At 33.9% G+C, this 18,029-nt stretch overlaps 1 protein-coding gene and 1 pseudogene across 1 annotated transcript in view; both read left to right on the top strand.

The window, feature by feature from the left end:
* Positions 1 to 18,029, top strand: part of LOC142617336 (clustered mitochondria protein-like) — a 62,362-nt gene that overhangs the window by 21,808 nt on the left and 22,525 nt on the right. The gene's annotated exons all lie outside the window — the stretch shown is intronic.
* On the top strand, positions 1,784 to 6,250 carry LOC142617043 (cuscuta receptor 1-like; annotated as a pseudogene).

The following is an 18,029-nucleotide window of genomic DNA, read 5'->3' as shown; positions in this document are numbered from 1 at the left end:
CTGTCCTTGGAATAGCTTTATGAAACACGCTGTGCATTATATAAATCTCTAGCCTCTTCTTGATTTTAGGTAAATTCTTAAATAACGCAATGCTCTTAATACCAAGGGCATAGGTTAGTCATTACTAAACATTATCTAAGAAGAACACATTGGATACACCGACAAAGTCTTTGGCTTCTTGTTGAGGGTCTTCTAATTGCAAAATTATTGGCGAGAGGAAAAAAATAACAGAAGTCAATGGTTATCACCACAAAGAACTAAAGTGCAAACGGACTCAAAAGGGCCGGAGTATAACCAAAAATTAAAAATTAAATTAAATAAATTAAATAAATATCCATATGGTATTAATAAACTATCAACCAAAACAAACAGAAAAATCATTATTTCTTAATATATTAATAATTTAAGATGTTGTTTCTTAATACATAACACTATTATTTCTTAATACACTACAATTAAGGGAGTCAATTTCATACCGAAAATTATTTCAATTTGACTAAAAGAACAATATATTTCAATATTAGCAAATATTGTTGTACTATTTCACAATTACCACTATATATATCTATACACACATTTTTTTGTCATATCTCAACCACCCACTAACAATTTTTTAGAACTCTCTCTCTAAACTCCCTTATTCAAATGTTAAAACTTAATCCTTCATAAATCCACACCTACCTAGTCTACATATTATGGTTAGCTCTATTTTTAATTAATTTTTATCTCTTATTATTATTATTATTATTATTATTATTATTATGAGGACAAAATTTTGGTACAATATCTTAAGTGTTGTTCTTTAGGTTCTCCTTTTAAAATTCAGCCATGTGGCTACTTAACTAAAAAATACACGTTTATTTCATGAGAAAAAATTCACATTGTAGAATTTTAAGAGGGATAACCTAAGGAACATCACCTAAGTACTGTACTTAAGTCTTACCCTTATTATTAGTACTACTATTTCTTATCTTTTTTGCTTTGAGTAACATGGTATCACATAAAATGACACAATTTGTGTCACAACTTCTTCACGTGACGAGTTTTGAGTTGTAGAAGTATGTCGTTACATAGAACCACTATCATATCTCTATCACTCACAACTTGTCACGTGTATGAGTTATAACACAAATTATATATTTTATGTCACTAACTTGCTCTTTTTGCTTTCATTTTTTTTTCTTTTAAGTCTTGTCACTTTTATTTTTTGAGTAACTTTAGTCCTGTCACTTTGCTTCAATTTATTGCCCTTGACTGACTACTCAGTACTCACTGCTCAGTTTCACATGAGGGTGACTATCTTTGAATTACAAATTCATTTGAATCCAATGGTGTACTCAGAATGCTAAATAACTAAATAAAAGATACAGAATGCTAAATGCAGTACTAACTGAGATAGAGAAAACCGAAGAAGACGCATAAAATGAAGCAAAATTTATTATATTATGGACCAAGGATTTACATGTGTTTGGGCTTTTTTTTTTTTGAGAAGGGTATTTGGGAAAATAATTTTAAAGGAGATGGGCCCAAAAAATGGCCCAAATATAAATATTTTTTTTTGGACTGAAAATAAATCAATCATTTTCTTTTCATAAGGTCAGGGGGCCCAGGCCCCGGGCCCCTTTACGCCGTCCACGATCGTAATAATGATATGGAGTGTTTGACAACAGTATATATTTAGGACCTATATATTTCAATTTAAGATCATTTTGGAAACATAACTAGAGTTGGACAAAAACTATTAGTCTTATATTGTCATAGGAAATTAGAAAAACAAAAAATAATGGTGTTGGGACGTTTTTGGTGGTCGCCAGTGGTGTTATTTTTGGTTCATTTTGGTATGAATGGGTGTTTTGGTTGCTGGGAGCAAGAGAGAATTGCTCTCTTGCAATACAAAGCTTCCACCATCACTATTGATGAATATTATTTTCCATCTTGGGACTCAAGTAACAAAGAAAGTGATTGCTGTAAATGGGAAAGAGTTAAGTGTAACATCACTACTGGTCATGTAATTCAACTTGCTCTTAATAGCACGATTTCGTATTGGAAAATTGGGGGAGGTTGGTACTTTAATGCGTCTTTGTATCTTCCCTTTAAAGAGCTCTAGTGCCTCGATTTGCATTATAATGGGATTCGTGGATGGATCCTAAATGAAGGTACCAAGTTTATATCCTAAGAAAAGTAGGAAGTATTTAATTTGTTGATTTTCTAATTTTTTGTCTATTACATCTTTTTGTTTTTTAAATAGTCGAGAAAAATTTAGCTGTATTTTAGGAATCATTTTATATTGTTTTCTGGGAATATATAGTTACAGATGTGAAAATTGAAGCATCTAAATTACAGGTTTTGAAAGATTCTCTGCGTTGAGCAAGCTGGAGGTGCTTCACTTGGATGGTAATTATTTCAATAACAACATTCTATCATCCTTGAGTGGAATTGCTTCCCTCAAGGAACTATATTTGGGGTACAACGAGTTGAATGGATCAATCCCCATCCAAGGTAAGCCTTTCGGGTAAAATCCTCCAACTAATTTGTTTGACCAAAGTAAATTATTTGAAATTATTATTTTTTTTTCTTTTTTACGATTTCTTTAAAAATAAATGTAGACCAAAGATTTGTTGCATGTTAAGATTCATTTTGTACAGTTTTGTGGGAATATAAAGTCACAGACATGCAAATTGAATAATCTAAAAATTGCAAGTTTGAAAGATTCTCTTTGTTGAGCAAGCTGGAGGTGCTTCACTTGGATAGTAATAATTTCAATCACAGCATTCTGCAATTCTTAAGTGGTATTGCGTCGCTCAAGGAACTAGATTTGATTTCCAACAATTTGAATGGATCAATCCACATCAAAGGTAAAACTCTCATTAATTTCCAAAGGAATATTATTTGAAGAGTGTTTCACGCTTATTGATATTTATGCAACCAAATTTCACCCTTTTTTTTCCTCAGCTATTTTAAATGAAAGTATTTATGTGACTGAAGTCCCTTTTTTCTTCCATGATTTTTCATGTACTTTTTTTTAATATAGAATTTAAAGCATTTAGCAACTTGGAGGATCTCTACTTGTGTGGCAATAAGATCAATGACTTCGTGACAACAAGAGGTATGATAACGTAAGAATATATGTTCATCGATTAAAATCAAATACTTCTTTTGTATGGTATGTCAAATGAAATTATCATGTCAATGTTTTTGAGAAATTTTATTTTGCCCTATAGATTCAAACATCTTAACTAAGCTGCAACTCCTAGACTTGAGGGGAATGATTTCAGTGCACGAGTTCTTGAGTCATTAACTGCCTTCCCATTGTTGAAGACATTAGATCTCTCATATAACAATTTGGAGGGATCATTTACTGCTAAAGGTAAGTTATACCATTGACATCGAGGTGGCGTTTTTTTGCATTTTTCTTTTCGTAACTGGCATAATAATAGAAAAGCTCTATAAAACCCCTATTCTAAATATTGATAATCTAATTTATTGAAATTCAATGGGATTAAACTTATTGTCTTTCATAAGTATGATAATTTATTTTCGTCTTGTTAAAATTTTGTAATCAAAATGTTAAAAACAAAGACTACACAGTGGAGATTTTAATATCGATTGTTTTAGCATACCTTTCTTGGTCTAAATCAACAATCACATAGGAGCTTCAAGGTTGTTCTACTTTGTCTAGAGCTAGCAATTCAAACTCATTCTATATTCCAACTTTAGTAACCCACAAATAAAATGTTTCTCCAATGGTGTTGCACAAACTAGAGTAATGCAAACAAAATCCACACCCTAAGAGCATCACAACAATATTACAAGAGATTCTTATTCTAAATTATATTAATCTCAAAAAAATTCATTTTCTATTTTTCTAATGACTTGTAAATAATTGAAATTCATTTGTCAAATATTATAATACTTAATTAGTATTATAAATATAAAAATAAGTTCTTATCAAATATTTCAAAATAAACTTATAGCATACATGCACATCAAATGAGACATCGGCTAGATTTTACAAATTGAAGAGTTCAAATAAAAAATGGTTTTGATATGATTTGTGCAAAAAGGAACTTACCAAAATCGGAAGTAATTGTAGCAACAAAAAAAAAAAAAAGATTTAGATGTTGTAGAAAAACGGTAAAAAAAAATAAAAAAAAAAAGTTTAACAACACTACTCTTAAAATAAGACTGAGATCTTCAAGGAAAAGCATCATCTCTAGTTGAAATAAATTAATTTCATAATTTGAATTAAATTCTAAAATATGAAAGTATATAGACTGCCGCATTATGTGGTAGTCTATACACTATTATTAGATAAAACAAAATTACTTTCTTTCAAAGAATCTTAGTTATGGAAGTGGTCTTGGCTACTTTAACACTTTTGCGTGGTATATATCTTAATAATTTTGAGCAATTAGTACTAATTTATGCTCTACCATATCAATTAGAACTAATTTAAGCTTTCTGCTTTTGTTTTAGAGTTGAGCAAACTAAACAACCTTGAGCAGTTGAAGTTGGATGGTTCATCGATTGATAAAAGTCTTCTTCATAAAATTGGAGTTATGACTTCTCTTAATGCATTGACAATGGTAGAATGTGGATTGAATGGCACCTTACCTGACCAAGGTAGGTTTTTTTTTTTTCTTTTTTTTTTTCACAATGATATTACTTCGAATAATTACAATAGTAGAACCTAATAACTAATTATCACATTATACAGGCTGGTGTGAACTTAAAAAGCTCCAAGAGATACACCTCGGCTACAATAATTTTGAAGGGAGACTACCTTCATGCATGGCGAACTTGACATCACTCCACATATTGGATCTTTCTAACAATTACTTCAAAGGAAACATTGAAGTGATGTCAAGTTTGTCATCACTTGAGTACCTTTCTTTCTCAAATAACAATTTCTTCATCCCATCCACATTCTCCTTCCTTTTCAACCTCTCAAATCTTAGGATCCTATTAAGTGATAACAATGTATTAGCTTTGGAACCTGACTCTCTTACTTGGATTCCAACCTTCCAATTAAAGGTTTTCAGTTTGACAAGTTGTTCAATTAACATTCACAATAGGACACCTCCCAGATTTCTTCATTACCGATATGATTTGCAATTAATTAATCTCTCTCATAACAAGTTGGTTGGGCAGTTCCCTTACTGGTTGTTAGAGAACAATACAAGATTGGAGCTTTTTATTGCAAATAATAACACTTTCACGGGGCCTTTTATGGTGTCATATGATATTCGTCCCAACATATTGAGCATAGATATTTTTGATAATTACTTACATGGTCCAATTCCCACAAACCTCGGCTTAATTTTTCCAAATTTAAAATGTTTAAAATTGTCAGGAAATGAATTTGAAGGCAATATTCCATCTTCTTTTGGGAATTTGGTTTTCTTACAGGGTCTAGACTTATCTGAGAATCATTTCTCAGGAACCATACCAATGCATTTCATAATGGGTTGCTACCATTTAAAATTTCTCATATTATCAAACAATAGCTTCAGTGGCCAAATATTTCCTACCAATTCTAATTGGACTAATCTAAGAAATTTACATGTGGACAACAACCACTTCTTAGAAAATTGCATCTCTTGAGCTTGATAAGAAAAATTTGCTTGTGAATTTGTTTGATGCTACTAAACTTTTGAATAATGTGAAGACTGAGAATATGCTTTTGCTTGATAAAGTTAAATCTTTGGAACTGGAACTATCTGTTGTTAGAGAACAAACAAATAGGTCTGCTAGTTCCAAACTTGATCAGATATTGAGTGTTCAAAAGTCTCCTTCCGACAAAACTGGTTTAGGTTTTGTAGAAAGCATCAATGTGTCGACACCTAATTCCACTATCTTTGTTCCTTCATCTTCTTCTGAACCCCCTGTGAGTGAGGTTGTTGACGGTGTTGTCAAACCCATAGAAGTTTCACCTCTCAAGAAGATTAAGGTTGATCTAAAAGAGTCTAAACCTCAAAAGTCTACCCTTTCTAAGAATAGGACACATGAGAAGTCTGCATGGGTGTGTCATTTTTGTTGAAAGTCTCGGCACATTCGTCCAAACTGTTACAAGCTTCAAGCTGCTAAGAGAGCAAACAAACCAAAAGTACCTGTGCCTTAAGCACACGATCCTATGGTACTTATTGGTGAGTTGGTAAAGGCTTTAAACCTTTATTCCAATTCAGGAGTTGGAAATCATTTTAATATGAATAAGAACTCTAATGCTCTAGGTGCATCTAAAAGACTTTGAATGCAAAAGGCTCAATCTAAGTAAGTCTTTATGACATAGTCCTTGTGCTTCATTGCTATACTCTTTGTGACCATTTTGCTTGTTTCTATGTTTTTTTGTTCTCTTTGTTTTTTAGGATTTGCATTGCATAACATTCATGCATTTCATTCTAGAATGTTTTTGTTAATTTTCATTAAAAAAAAAAGAGGGAAGCAAAATGTGTTTTGCATTTATTTTCTTGGTTTTTGAAAACAAGGTTGGTCAATTTATTTATACATAACTTGTCTGTGTACTGTGTTTAGCTTGAATGAGCTTATTTCTTGCACTTTACTAGTTAAAGCTTTGTAGTGCATGTTATGTGGGAAGATGTTTGTAGTTTTTGACTACTTTGTCATGATCTTGAAGTCACAAGTCTTTGATTGTGGGTCTTGAACCTTTTGATAAAGACATAAATAACCATCTCACCATTGTTCACTAGCCAATCATGAACACCTTAGTGCATATCATATGATTTTGTGCTCGAGAAAATGTAGCACATGCACAAAAAGAACATAAGGTATAGTCTCGGTTTAAATGCTTAAAATTGGTGTGTACATTATTGGACTTAATGCAAAATCATATACATAAAATTGGTGTGTACATTATCCCAGCTTTTACCTAATAAGTTTCTGAAAAACTTAAAAAAAAAATATGTGTGTACATTATGAGGCAAACTCAAGAAACTTACATGATTGCAAACTTATGATCTAGGAGATGTGAGAGTTATATGATGTAACTCTTTAGGTAATAGTCTCGTTTAAATTCTTTGTGATGAATTTTGAAGATTTTGTGGTTGATTTTTACTTACATATCATCGCACATGTATCTCAAACTTTTTGCTAGTTGCACACACTACACAGGTTATTCTTTGTTAAACTTTGTACATGTTATTATGTGTGTTTTTGGTCTGAACAACCAAGTTCGAAAATGCCTTGAGTATTTTGCAAAATCATTTTGATGCTTGAGAATTCAAGGAAAATGTTTGGAAAATCTTAATTTTGGGAAACTGGGTTCAAAACTTGTGTTTTTTGGAAAGCATTTCATCTCATACTCATGCATTTTATTCATACTTTCCAATGCTTTGAGGAGTTTTTGCATTACATTGCTCTGTTTTTCAAAAAGCTGTGTTTTCCAGAATTTCGACTGGTCGAATATGTTTTTCGATCAATCGAAATTGCAATTAAATTTTTAGTCAGCCCTTGTTTGTTTCGATCGGTGCTCGATTGGTTTTCAATCAATTAAAGTATTTTCGACCGATCGAATCTGTTTTTCGATTGATTGATAATCGTGTAGAGACTTTTTTAAAAGGGATTTCTTCTCACATGTTCATCTACTTTTCAAAAAGTTTTTCAACTTTTCTTTCTCTATACAAACCGATCAAGGCTTCAAACAAATTTTTGTCGTTTTCCTCTGTTCTTTTTGCAAGGTTTTTCTCTCCAAAGACCGGTAAGACCTTTATACCCTTCCTTTTGCATTTTATTTCATGTTACATGCATTAATTCATGCATTTAAGGGAGATTTTTGGACCTAAGCATTTTTGGGGTTTTTTGATGATTCAAGCCATATTTTCTGAAATTGATTGATGGGTTTTTGTCATACAATGCTATAATCATGAACCATGATGTTTAATTTGATCAATTTGGTGTTTTGTGAAGAATTCAAAATTCTAGGGCTTGTTTTGTTCCGAATTGGGGATTTTGTTCAATTTGAGTTTGATTGATGAAATTGGCTTGTTGATTTGATCTAATTGATCATTCTTAACTGTTATCTACCTTGTGTGATGATCAATTGGTCAATTGGGTAAAATTTCTACAAATGGTTTTTGAAAATTTTTGAGTTTTTGTTTTAAACTCTATGCTCAAGCCAATTTTGTGTTTCTAAACTTACAAATTTGAACTTGTTGTCACTGCATTAGAGCATGCATTATGACATTTATCTATTCATGCATCATATAGATTTTTTTTTTGTGCTAACTTACAGTCTGCCCTTGTGTTTTGTTTTTGTTCTTTCTCTTGTGTCTCTGTTTCTTACTCTAGAACCATGCCTAGGAAGACTAGAGCCAATAGGTCATCCACCTCTGCTTCTGATCCTTCCTTTGAGAGTGATAGGTTCTTGAGTGAGAAGCACCAAGAGACCTTTGAGACCCTTAACACTAAGAGGAAGATTTGGGTTGAGTGTAGGGTTCTGTTAGATGAGATTGATCCTGCCATTAGGGCAAACTTTGAGCGTCGAGGTTGGTTGTCTCTTTTGGATTTTGATTCTCCTCCTCCAGCCACCTTAATTAGAAAGTTCTACTCGAATCTCTCTGTTCACCCCTATGATTTCAGCACTCTTGTGAGGAGTTGGATTCGTGGTGATGAGTATACCATTACTCCTTCGGTAGTGGCTAATGCTCTTGGGGTGCCGCTTGTTCAGCATCCTGTTTACCCCTATGATGTGTCTCCTCCCCTAGACGATGACATCATGTCATACATCACTGGTACTTATATCTGGTGGGGTTCTGATCCTCGAATCACTTCTGCTGAGCTCACTGAGTCTACCTGTCTTATATTTAGGATAGTGTGTCATTCCTTGTGGCCTATTTCCCATCTGCACACCATTCATTTAGAGCGATGTGCATTTTTGTATGCTCTTGTTATGGATGCTCCTATTAGTCTCCCTCATCTGTTTCTTCATTCTTTGAACGAAGTTTATAGGAGTTCCTCTACTACTCATGCTCTTTTTCATCCTATTTTCATTCATAGGATTTTGTTGTTTTTAGGTTTGTCTGACTTCCACATTTTTGAGTCTGTCCATGTTATTGCTCCCATCGGTGCCACTTTTCTTAGGCAAAGGGCTGCTCAGATGAGAAAGCGCTCTAAATGTCCTAGAGTTGAGTCTTTTGTTACCGTACCCCCTTCTTCTTTTACAGGTGTTCCTTCTGGTGAGGAGTCTGTTGATCTTGTTGGAGATGCTATTGTTGATGTTCCTCCACCATCGACTTCGGATGGATTTGACATTCATCGTGCTTTGGAGTTTGTTGTGATCGTTCAGGCGGCTCATGGTCAGATTTTGGTGGACATTCTAGACAAGATCCGTGCTTTGCGAGCGAACCTTGCTCTTCTTCGACGTTCGTCTTCGCCACCTCCTTTTGGTGATGGATTCTGATTTACGCTTTGGCATTACGTCACAAAAAAGGGGGGAGTAGATTTAGATTGTATATCTTAGGGGGAGTTTGGATTTTGGAGAGTTTGGGACTTTGTTCTTTGAGAGCTTGTGGAGATTAGATTGTATCTAGGTGCTTCACTGTGTACTTATCAATTTTGGCTCTAGTAGTATTCTTGTTAGGGGGAGTTTCTTTTTATTTTTTAGTTATGTTTCTTGTTTCACTGCTTATAGACTTACGATTATTGAGTTATTCATTGATGTTAGTCTATATTTTGTGTTTTGTGAAATCAAGATTTTTATTATATTGTACTTGTATTTTCCAAACATGCGTTTATGCGTTTTTGTTTAGTGTTTTAGGAAATATACAGGTTGATTCAATTGAGTTGCTGTCTACGCTTGCAACTGATGGATAGTAGTTAGGATTGGGTTTGTTATAATGGGCAGATTTTTTGTAAAGGGCTTTTCTTTGTAAACTTTGAGCTTTTAGTTGTGTTTTGTCACGGATTGCCAAAGGGGGAGATTGTTAGGACATATGTGGTTCACTTGTTAAGAACATATGTCATTATTTTATGTAATTGGCTAATCCTTTGACAAAATACATTTTACTTGTATTTGGGTAGAACTAGGATGTTTTTAATACTTCAAGAAATAAGGTTTCAAGATCAAGTGTTAAAGCCATGCAAGTCTGTCCAAGAAACAAGCTGAGAAGTGCCTGTCATTAAAGCTCGACAGTTGGCTCGACAGCTGCATCTATCGAGCTTTAAGAAGCTGTTTTAGCCCCGGGGCTTGACAGCTGCTCGACAGCATCTCGACACCTCTATTTGTTGAGGTTTAAGAAAAATAGAATTTCAGTTTTGTTTTGATTCCAATCCGTGGATATGTCTTTGGGCCTTCTTTTCTCATAACCTTAGACATATAAAAGGATTATTTTAAGGGCCGTCAAAATAGACACAAGTTACACAAGCATTGAGCAAAGTCTATTCAAGTAATTTGTGACCGGATACAAAGCTTGCCCTAGTTCATCTCCTTGTGAAGAAGCTGTTGTGTCTTTGCACCATAGGGTTTTGTAACCAAGCATCTTCTTGTTTGTTATTGTGAGAATGAACTGAAGAACTTTGTAGCCAATATATTTCTTAAGTTGGTGATTGAAGTCGTGTACTAGGATCCGCGCAATTGGTTAGTCACGTACTGGGAGCCGTGTATTGAAAAGAAGAGATTGTCACTACAAAACAAGTCCAATTGGGTATTGGGGTAAGGGTTCAACTGTAGGTTGGTATAAGGTACTAGGATTCCTTTACTTGTAACCGCTTGTTATGATAATAGTGGATTCTCGAGAGTGGTGACCTTAAAATCACCCAGTGAGGTTTTTGCCTTGGAGGTTTTCGTCTCGGTGGTTTTACCCATTCGTAAACAAATCACTGTATCAAATTTATTTTCCACTGCACTTTAGTTTATTGGTGATTTGTTTGTTCTACCACGCATTTGCATGTTAATTTGATTAATTAATAAACTTGGCTAATTAATTAATTAATCCATCACAAGGGGTCAACACGTTTGTGGCCTATTATATATGATTAAATTTACCATATCTCAATTGCTTAAACTTTTAGGACAATCAGTAATTTAACATTTAACCTCATAATTCTAACATTTCCTTCTGTAGTAATTCTCCAAAACAAACCCAATTGAAGCAGAACAAATTAGAATTACTATCAAATCATCTACATTTTTACCAACGGTTAAGAATGTTCTCTCTTCCGTCTGGAGAATACCTAAATAGGCAATGGCTTTTGGCTTAGGCTGTATGAATTCCTTACATGCTAAGATTGTATATGACAAAGCCCCAATAGATGATATAGTATTGAAATATGATTGAGTTTGTTTTGTGTTGCTATTTTAGATGTGATTTAATGGTGAGGGTTTCGGTTAAAACTCAAGAAATAACTTGCATCTTGAAAATGGAGATTCTCACAACGTGCTTCCCTCATCATTAGTTATAACTGCTAACTAGGCATTAACAAATTACCAATAAACTAAAGTGTAGTGAAAAATAAATTGATACGGTGATTTGTTTACGAATGGGAAAAACCTCTAAGGCAAAAACTCCACCGGGTGATTTTAAGGTCACCACTCCCAAGAATCCACTATTATAAAAACAAGCGGTTACAAGTAAGGGAATCTCAGTACCTTATACCAACCTACAGTTGAACCTTTACCCCAATACCCAATTGGACTTGTTCTGTAGTGAAAATCTCTCATTTTAATGCACTGCTCCCAGTACGTAGCTTACTCCTTTGCACAAATCCAAGTACGTGACTAACTCCACAGCAACCCTTTGATTGTTGTAGTTGATTTGCAACAGCTTCACATAGAAATTCCAATAAGATCTTCAATGTTGGTGCAAGAGACTTTGCATGGTTACAGAACCCAAAGACGTACAAGAAACGCAACAAGAACTCTTTCTTCTGTGGGAGGAGGCTAGGGTTTTAGAAAGAAAACCTTATGAAGCTCTCTAGGGTTGGGTTTTTCTTTTTCCACCTCCTTTTTAAATAGGAGCTTAATAGGCTCTTCTATTCCAAATAGGTTAACACAAACATTGGGCTTTCCTAGTCCAATAAGAATTATACAAACCCATAAACAAATAGCCTGTTAGAATAAAAACATTGCTGGATATAGTCTGAATCCCGTAAGCTCGATAAATTGAGAAATCTATCAAGATTTAATGAATCTCGACAGATTGAGCTTCTGTCGAGGAGGTGTCAAGACCTGCAGATTGCACTTTTCTTTGAGCAATTGTTGAGTAATCTTCATGTCTTCAATCTAACCACTTGTAATGATCATCTTGAACCTATTTAGATTTACCCAAATACAAGTAAAGTGTGTTTTGTCAAAGGATATGCCAATTACATAAAAATATGTCCTTAACAATCTGCCCCTTTGGCAACCCGTGACAAAACCACAAGAGTACATTGAATGTCCTAGAATACATTCTACTCAAGATTACAGAATAAATAAGCCTAGTCTAAAAGATTTGAACCTTGGAAGTTGCTGTAAGAGGAAGGTTCGGAATCTTGACTTGGCTTTAACTTATCTTTCCTGAAAGGCACTAAACAAAACACATCAAGGTACCATGTGGAAAACAATGACAAGTTGAATAAATAAGAAACATGTGTATAAATAGAGAAAAGAAACAACACATTTTAGACAAAGAGTGAAACACATACATCATCATCAAATATAGAAGCAACACGTGATGTATGTAAATGGTTACAAAACCATAGGATACACAACACAAAAAATATATCAATTGCAATGTGCATCAAACTAACTCTCCCCCTAAGTTAGTTACATAAAAAACTTTCTTCCCTTTAACATGAAGTTCTCCTCCTAAGTCTATTACTCCCCTTGAGGAATGACATTCAATTCTCAAATTTCTCCCCTTTTTTGACACGATTGTCAACGGGCATAAAACGCCAAAAGACTTGACCGGAGATAGACTAAAAACTAATATAGAGGGAATGAGGAAAATAAGGAACCATAGACCTGCAAGAAAAAGAAAAGCAAGATCCCATGGACACAAAGAAAAAAAATGCAAAACAAGAAAAATGAAATACATGCAAGGGTATCTTGATCAATCGAGAGGTATCCACAGCAAAACAAGCTCGATGGATCGAGGAGGTATCGAGGGGACAAGAGATTTCTTGTTCGATCCACCAGCTGTCAAGAGGCTATCAAGGGGTCAGGGGATTTCTCGATCGATCCACCAGCTGTCAAGAGGTGTCGAGATTGTGATAAAATGCAATAGAAGAGCTCAACAGATAAGCTAGGTGTCGAGGAGGTGTCGAGATAGCAAGAAAACAGTTTTTCAAGAAAAGGAAAAACACAGATATGAATGCAATCACATATGCAACTCAACTTATGATCCAAATAACATATTAAACTCTCAAAATCAGCTCTCAACAATAACAATGATAAGCATTTAGATCCCAAACACACACACACACACACACACACAACAAGTCTAACCAATTTTATATTTCAAAAACAAGTTAAGACAGTTTAGGGAGCATACATCAACATATGTAAATCTTGTGATGACCAAATCACATTGTACCTGCACATGTATCAAGAGTAACAAAGAATATTGCGTGTTGTGTGTGCAAAACATCGCAAGATTGCATAAGTATCTCTATGTTATGACGATTTGAGATATGAGAAAATCACTTTAACTCACACACAATCATAATTGTTTGATTGTGACTATCACTTTCGAGGTACATCCTATAACTCGCACATCTCCTAGAAAACATGCTTGCAATCATATGTAAATCATTTTGTTCTTTTTGCTTTTTATTTTCTTTGCATATTTTTATTTTATTAAGCAAATCATGCATGGGTATACAAAAGAGAGAGAAGAAATATCCAATGATGTTAAGCTTTTTGACATTGCATTTTTACTATGCCGAAGCATACAGATGTCATTGACATTGCACTTTTGCTATACCAAAACATACAGATGTCATGTCATGATTGGCGGGTAATAGTGATAAGATGGTTATTTATGCCTTTCTCTTAGGATTTTTTACTCCTTCCCATCAGAAAGAGTGATACGAGTGTTAAGTACAAGAGATCACTTAACCTTACTCATCACAAATAAAGAGTCACAAAACTCACTTGCTTAGTTGTGCATAGAGATGCTCATCTAAGCTACAAACGATACAAAGTTTAGAAAACTCTGTTTCAATGGCCATTTTAAGGTTCACAAGAACCAATGTACACAAACACACACTGTTTTTGTATTTTTCTAATTTTTCCTTTAAAAAAAAACTAAATAAAAACTAAACAATAAAAAAAATAGACAAACAACATGAAAGTATGAAAGAAAGATGCAAATGCATGAAGGCATGATAGAAAGGTGCAGATGCATGAAAGCATGATTCTAACAGCAGATAAAAAATCAAGCAAAGAGAGTCCTACTTTAGATACAAAGAATTAAAGCAGAGGACAACAAAAAAGACAATTAAGTCTTAGGCTCTTTTCTCACCCACACAGCACGAGTCTTTGGCCGTGAAGATAAAAATGCACGAGTCCTAGTATGTCTACCAAAGGACATAGAAGAATTAAAATTCTCTTGAAATTGAGTTAAAAAGCTCAAGGTTTTTAATAACTCTCTAAACAAAGGTATAGGTCCTTGAGAGGAAACCTGTGACCATTTAGATACTTGCTTTTGAGGATACAACTTAAAGCAATTAAGATGAGTGTGTCCAGAAACACCACAATGATGACAAATATGAGCAGTTTTAGAACTACTTGGCTTCCTAGAAGGAGGTCTAACCTTAGAGGTTGACAGAGACCTCAACTTAGGACAATTTGGCCTAATATGACCAACAACGTGACAATGATGACAAGTGGGACAAAAACATATTTTTCTTTCATTCTAGGAGGAGTTTTAGACATAGGTTTAGAAACTTCAGTGTTAACATCAGTTTGTTTACCTTTGTCTATCCTAGCAATATTAACCTTCAACTCTTCATTATTCATTTTAAATGGGGGAATATAAAAATCTTTTTCTTTTGAGTTAGGCTCAACATGTCACTAGTTAATTTTTCAAATTCAGTTTTAAATTCAACTAGTTGCTCTTCCAAACTCTTAATTTTGTCCACCTGAAATGAAATTTGATCTTTAAAATTCTCATTCAAACTATTGGCTTCATCCAATTCTGCGATCAAATCATCTTTTTCAAGCTTTACCTTTTTAAATTTAGCTTTTAATTTTGTAGAATATTCAAGAGATTTCATACAAAAATTATAAAGTTTGCAATAGGCATCATGAATATTATCATCATTATTCAACACAAGATCATGCAAATCAAAACAATCAAGAGTTTCCATGACAACAGGGCTCAATGGATCACACAACAAAAATTAAACCCTAATCAGAGTGTGCCTACTCTGATACCACTTGATAGGTCAAAAACATATTGACCCCTTGTGATGGATTAATTGATTAATTAGTCAAGTTTAATTAATTAACCAATTTAACATGCAAATGCGTGGTAGCACAAACAAATCACCAATAAACTAAAATGTAGTGGAAAATAAATTGACATGGTGATTTTTTTATAAATGGGGAAAACCTCCAAGGCAAAAACCCTACCGGGTGATTTTAAGGTCACCACTCCCGAGAATCCACTATTATCAAAACAAGAAATTACAAGTAAAGGAATCCCAGTACCTTATATCAACCTACAGTTAAACCCTTACCCCAATACCCAATTGAATTTGTTCTATAGTGACAATCTCTCCTTTTAATGCATGGCTCCCAATACGTGACTAACCAATCTGATGCGCAGATCCCAGTACACGGCTTACTCCTTTGCATGAATCCAAGTACGTGATTAACTCCACAACAAGCCTTTGATTGTTGTAGTTGATTTGCAACAGCTTCACATAGAAACACCAATAATATCTTCAATGTTGGTGCAAGAGACTTTGCTTGGTTACAGAACCCAAAGGCGTACAAGAAACGCAGCAAGAATTCTTTCTTCTGTAGGAGGAGGCTAAGGTTTCAAAAAGAAAATCTTATGAAGCTCTCTAGGGTTGGGTTTTTCTTTTTCCACCTCCTTTTTAAATAGGAGCTTAATGGGCTCTTCTATTCCAAATAGGTTTACACAAACCATGGACTTTCCTAGTCCAATAAGAATTATACAAACCCATAAACAAATAGCCTTTTAGAATAAAAACGTTGCTGGCTATAGTTTGAATCCCGTAAGCTCGATAGATCGAGACATTTGTCGAGATTTAATAATTCTCGACAAATCGAGCTTTTGTCGAGGAGGTATCGAGACCTGCAGATTGCACTTTTCTTTGAGCAATTGTTGAGTAATCTTCATGTCTTCAATCTAACCACTTGCAACGATCATCTTGAACCTACTTAGATTTACCCAAATACAAGTAAAGTGCGTTTTGTCAAAAGATATGCTGATTACATAAAAATATGTCCCTAACAATCTCCCCCTTTGGCAATCCGTGACAAAACCACAAGAGTATATTGAATGTCCTAGAATACATTCTACTCAAGATTACAGAATAAATAAGCCTAGTCTAAAAGATCTAAACCTTGGAAGTTGCTGCAAGAGGAAGGTTCGGAATCTTGACTTGGCTTTTACTTGCCTTTCCTGAAAAGCACTAAACAAAACACATCAAGGTACCATGTGAAAAACAATGGCAAGTTGAATAAACAAGAAACATGTGTATAAATAGAGAAAAGAAACAACACGTGAGATAAAGAGTGAAACACATATATCATCATCAAATATAGAAGCAACACATGATGTATGTAAATGGTTACAAAACCATAGGATACACAACACAAAAACAGCAAAGCTACAAATGCAGATAATGTTCAACTTATCATGTACTCTGCAAACCAAACTATGGACATTTGCTTTTTAAGAATTATGATTAAGTGTATGATGAAATTGTTGTGGAACTTATGGTGCAGGTACCCTGCATTTAATGGAGCAAGTGAATATGGATCACTTATCAGGTGGCAAACGCAATAGCAAGAGGCTATGAAGCAGAGACAGGATACTGTGTACAATACTACAATTATGGTTTGAACAATTTTTGAATTCTATAAATGTTGTTTATTCTTTGGCATCAATGGTGGTCTAGCCGATACATGTGTTTTATTCTTTGGCATGGTCCTTCAATTCACGTTTCTTTGAATTCAGATTCCTTCACAAATGACGAGCCATGTAGCCAATTGGGTTCCTACCAATATGGTCAATACCTTTCCGGAACGCAAACTAGAATGAGAAACCCCCCTTTCTCCTTTGAATAAAATTATGGGTCATTCTAGTCTATATCGGTTCATGCTAGCTCAAATTGGAGTTTGTGCCTATAGTAAGTTATCAAGCTATATCTTAATTTTTTTTTTCTCCCACTTATAAGTAACCCACAAAATACAAATCCCAAAGCAATTGAAATTTTAATTGCAAGAAAATTTTGGCACCAAATATGGATTGATAATGGTAAGTAAAAAAAGTAATATTAATGGTGGACCTAGATAAGAACTAAAAAAAAATTGCCAACTAAACTATTATGAAAAATATTGTGAATTTTTTTGTGTATTGCTTTTTTTTTTTTTTTTTTTGTGAAGTGCTACATCAAATCCTAGGTGTTAAGTTGTTACTAATTCTAAATTCTAAGTTGAACTCACCACTGAAATTATTTTTTTGCTATGATCAATAATAGCTTGTAACAACATGCTACATAAGATTTGTTGTAAAAATGTTGTGAATAATGTTGTTGATGAAGTATTTCTTTCTCTCTTCTTTTTCTTGTTTTTCATTCGATATAAAAATGTTTATTTATTTATTGACTAATATTTGGGTTTAATTAATACTATAAAAAGTAAAAAAATTAATCATATCGGTTAAAATTTGGGGGCCTCTTATTTACTTGGGCTCTAAACGACCGCCTCAATTACTTATATAGTATAAAGCTGGCACTGCTAAAATTGCTCCCCTAATTTCAAGTTCTGGCTCCATACTGTGTACATTAGCAACAAAAGAAAAGCTCCAAATGCAGATAATATTTACACTAGGCTT

The sequence above is a fragment of the Castanea sativa genome, chromosome 11 (assembly GCF_040712315.1).
Source record: "Castanea sativa cultivar Marrone di Chiusa Pesio chromosome 11, ASM4071231v1".
NCBI lineage: Eukaryota > Viridiplantae > Streptophyta > Magnoliopsida > Fagales > Fagaceae > Castanea > Castanea sativa.
This window is presented reverse-complemented; position numbering and strand designations above follow the sequence as displayed.